A 5,403-nucleotide genomic window follows, 5' to 3' on the forward strand; every position below is an offset into this window, starting at 1 on the left:
CAGAGTATATGAGGACAGTACATAACGGAGTATATGAGGAGAATACATAAGGGAGTATATGAGGACAGTACATAAGGTAGTATATGAGGACAGTACATAAGGGAGTATATGAGGATAGTACATAAGGGAGTATATGAGGACAGTACATAACGGAGTATATGAGGAGAATACATAAGGGAGTATATGAGGAGAGTACATAAGGGAGTATATGAGGACAGTACATAACGGAGTATATGAGGACAGTACATAACGGAGTATATGAGGACAGTACATAACGGAGTATATGAGGAGAATACATAAGGGAGTATATGAGGAGAGTACATAAGGGAGTATATGAGGACAGTACATAACGGAGTATATGAGGAGAATACATAAGGGAGTATATGAGGAGAGTACATAAGGGAGTATATGAGGACAGTACATAACGGAGTATATGAGGAGAATACATAAGGGAGTATATGAGGAGAATACATAAGGGAGTATATGAGGGAGTATATGGAGTAAGTTTATAAGGAATCATATGGGGTTAGTACATAGGGGTGATTATGGTGTTTTGAATGTGTCCAAATCATTTGTATCCATAGAAGAGTCAATGGTCTATCCTGAACATAAAACCAAGTTGTTTAACACAACGTCATTTTAAGTTTTATTATCATTGAACCACGTGTGACAAAAACTGACTACCAATTCGAATCAGTGTTTTATAAACATAAATAAGTCACATCGAAGAAATGTAATGTAAAACAACAGAATCCTGTGTATCTAAAGTCCAATGACTAAATACCTAATAGAGTCCATTTAAAAACAGCTGATCGGTCCCTTGGCGCAGTCCTGTTTCCTGTCCCATTATCTTATTACACTATTATCCACTTGGGTCACAATTAACAGAGGTCAGAGGTCACAACGGACGACACCCATCTGATAGTGAGGAAATGTTCTCTTTAGTTCTAAGTTTGTTTTTAGATCGGTGATTGGGACGTTGATTAGAACCTTTCTGTTTATTATAGGATGTTTTGGGAGGTAATTATTTATTACTTATCTCTGTTATAGGTACGTATAATCATCGGCACGAATCTTGTGCGCTGACCTTCACCTGCGCAGAAGTAATTTATTGGGTCCCTTTTGTGGTATGAAGTGAGGTGCGGGGGCGGGCTAAAGCGGTGATTAGCCCGCAGCGCATCGCGTCATATCCGTCACTCGGGATTGGTTCTTTGCTAATAAATCACTTCTGCGCAGATGAAGGTCAGCGCTCAAGATTCGTGCCGATAACCATACTATGAAATTGTTATAGTTCTGCTTATTATTCATTTAACTGCGTCACAGTAAAACAAAAGGTAAGTTGATACGTCAGTAATATAGGTAGTTTATGTGGTGGGATGTTTCTAATAGGTAACAATAATAGAATGCCAGGCAAATATATTTCATTCATGAATTAATTACGTATACTGTAACTTTGTTGCCTACAAGGAAAACTTGGTATTTTTTCCTGTCGGCTGAATGGACAGCCCAAAAGATTCTCCATTACTTTAAGATACCTAAAAGGTATAGCATAGGTACGTACCTATTTATAGGACGTTTTATCAGACACAGCACTAGGTCCAAGGCTGTCCAACGCTGTAGAAAATACAAAGAAATTTAAACACTAGCCACGTCTTAAAAATGAAGTGGACTTCACACCAAAAATGCTAGTACCTAAGTACCTAGGAACATTTATATTTTCGTTGTCTACATTGGGCGTCTCAGGTTCGCTAATCTGTATGCGTTTCATGCAGCTATTGTATGCACGTCCTAATGTGGGCGAAACCATTCTATGTATATTGTTTGTCACATTAAACCATGTATAGACTTTACGACCGTCAACAGTTGCGTATAAAGGTTCAGTCTGCATACGATTTTTTTTTGGTCATACTCGATCAATGAAGGAATGGTTATCACTGTTTTCAACCATAGCAGCTTAATGAATAGAGAGTGCACCTGTGTCTGCGCAAATGCTTATGCACTATAATATATCTAGTAACACTGTATGCTGACTGATCTCTAGAGGGAACAGCCACCGTGGCCGACCGACGTCATTACTCTCTCTAGGTTTGGACGCCATTATTTTGTTTCTGATAAAAACATTGTTAGACAAGAATTCTCCTATACTTACAGAGTCACATAATGTACACAAAGTATTGGGCAGACGATACCTTACTATGCTGAGGTCGTATGAGTCAGATAATCCGACGGCGCGACGTTGGGTCACTCGGTCATGCGTCTATGGCTTCCGAGATGTCAACCTGATTATATCTGAGGCGTGAGTTTTTTTTTATCCTATATATAGTACTGGTGTAATGATTATCATTGTAATTCCAGAAGACCTTTCCTTCAGTCCAAAATAGAACTAACTCTGTCACGAATAAAACTAACTCTGTCTAACAATATTTTTATAAGCAGTTGCAGGGAATCAAAAGTAAATCTGGATAGAATGCTTGTAGTTATGTAGAGAACACAGCGTACCTATTACAAGAAAAAAAGCTATAGTATATTCATCGTAGTAGCCAATTCATCAATCAGTGTTCCAAATCTACAATGGTTAACATACTAGGTACCTACTATTATAATAAATGTGAAAGGTTCTGTTGTCTTTTTGTCTGTTTGTGTGTTACTCTTTCACGCTAAATCTCCTGGGTGCTATGGGGAACTGCAGGTATAAAATAAAATTATCAGCAAAATTCCAATAGCCAACTGATACACCTATTTAACATAATTAGCCATTCTATACAATGTATAATACCCTAATAGAATCTAATACAATGCAGCAACTGAGCATGCTTATCCGGAAGATGTAAATTGATGAGGCTAATTGGAGATCAACGCCCTGCCGGCCAAAGGTCTCAACCGTTCATTAGTCTTGCCAGCTAAATGCAAGAAATATTACGAAGGAAGAAAGGAGGTGTGGAAAGAAATGTCTAACAAAATAGGAATACTTTAATGTTTATTGTTTTTCTATGGATGGAAACGATGACACAGTGAAAAGATGGAGATAATAAGATAGAAACCTGATAACGTAAAAAAATCCGCAGATTGAGATGTATTTCTGATATGAGTAAATTAAAAACTTGTCTCATGACTGCAGTAAGTAGGTATACGAAACATACTACAAAGATTAGATACTTAGCCATCTGAATCTTTCTCATGAATAACTCGGTCTATTGGCGAAAATCAGTCCAAAAAATTGATGTATCTGTCGATTGTCTTCAAATAGGTATTAATTATTTACACCCATTTAAATGACATCCTTTGTACCTTCACTATTAATAGATCCTTTACGAGAAATGTGAACAATACAATTTCCCGATAAACGTGTTTTCTATAGCCTTTGACTATCCTTTTCGTTCTATTAAGCACAGCGTTTGAAAGCGCGATGTGAATCAACTTCATCAAAGGTGAATGGAAACCAAAAATGCACAAAAAGGGAGCATACTGTATAGAATGCTTTTAGTACCAGTATTTTATGCAATGTTTTTAGTTCCTTATTTTTGGGGTTTCTTTCAACATCCTTGATAGTCGTTATGGGTAGAAAACCAGTAAATCTGACACCATTCTTACCAAGGGGTATTGGGTTGCCCGGGTAACTGGGTTGAGGAGGTCAGATAGGCAGTCGCTCTTTGTTAAACACTGGTACTCGGCTGCATCTGGTTAGACTGGAAGCCGACACTAACATAGTTGGGAAAAGGCTTGGGAGATGATGAGTTTTGAGTTTTCTTCTATGGGCTTCAGGCTTAGTAACCTCACATACAGCTGTAATCCGCCTTCAGCCTTATTGTTCTTATCTTAGAAGTAGGATTATTAACAGTATCTTATTATTTGTGTGGTTAATTAGTAATACATGTATAGTCCGTACGCTCAATAAGTGGTGCTGCGTTTGGAGGATCAGAATTTAATTGGTCTACAAAATAAAACGAAATACTATCGACGTAATAATAAAGTGTAGAGCTGACTCGTGTGGTGAAAAAATCTATGTCGGGAATTGTGCATTTTTACAAACAAAATATATTTTAATTAATTTAAATTGAAGTGATTGCACATAATATTAGGAGAACAATTTTTATACCTCCCCTCACATGTGTGTACCAAACACACGCAAGGTAGCATATAAGAATGACGTGATGACGTCATAAGCGAATTTTTTTTATGAAAAAGTACGCACTCCAATTTATCGCGCGGCTCATAAGTATTATTCCCCCATTGGTCACACTTGGCAACACATCCATGTTAAATCGGGCTTGCCCCACTTCCGTTTCCGAAGTAACATTTGCCGGGCTTCATTCGCTTGAAACTTGATTAGTTTTAATTCTGCCAAGTTAATTAATACTGTGGAAAGTGCAGTCTGTGGGAATGAATCTTCACTCTTAATTAAGTCGTGTTTAATTCTCTTCTATAGTTTTTAGATCTTTGTTATGTGGGTTTGTGTTCTGATTTGAATGCTAGGATAGACTAGTGTATTGTAGTGAGGTGCTACATTGCAATTAATTGAATAACAATAATAATATCGTAGGTATAGAAAGCAGTGCGTAAGTTATCTAAAACAGTAAAACATCTAAAACAGATTTTTAACAGAGTAATTTGAAAACAACAAACAGTAGGTAGGTATATAATTTTAGAATGGTTAAATATTTTCTTTAAATAGTTTGTTAACTTTTATATCAAGTATCTTCTAGTATATTATGTTTACTGTCTTTGTTAATATGTTAATTAAGAAAAAAAAATATACCTACGATATAAAAAGCAATTGAAATTAAGACAAAAATTAATTTCCAAAACGCCGAATATATTAAGCATAGCACAAAATATAAGCAATAATTGTAAGTCCTTTGTATACCTAAATCACATTACATACCTATCCAATTACTGTCCCCATTACTTATTTTATTAGGTCACAGAAATTGTACGAATAAAACCTTTTATTTGTTTGACAAAGTGACATCTTGTAATGAGTCACAATTTATCAAGGCACAGGTGGTTTGTGAGTCATCTATTGAATTCGGTATTATTGGCACGTACAAATGTATGTATCCGTGAGTATGTATGAATCTCTTACATAGTATATAGATAGTGTAATAAGTGATATATACAGGTATGTCTTGAGGGAATTAAGTACTTTTCACACCCAGATACTTAAATAGTGGCCTATGTCCTCTCTGGTCCAGGCTAACAGTGCACTAGATTTCATTCAGATCGTTTAGTTCTTACGGCGTGAAAGAAGGGTAAACAGACTCAGATTTTTTTGCATTTATTATAATTTATTATAATTAATCATGAATTTATTTTATTGGACGAGGAAAGATAAGTGGAACCCCGGGAAACAGCCAGTAAAATTATAAGTTTAAATAACACATAACAAGCCCAACCAACATTTAA

The sequence above is a fragment of the Helicoverpa zea genome, chromosome 11 (assembly GCF_022581195.2).
Source record: "Helicoverpa zea isolate HzStark_Cry1AcR chromosome 11, ilHelZeax1.1, whole genome shotgun sequence".
Classification (NCBI taxonomy): Eukaryota; Metazoa; Arthropoda; class Insecta; order Lepidoptera; family Noctuidae; genus Helicoverpa; species Helicoverpa zea.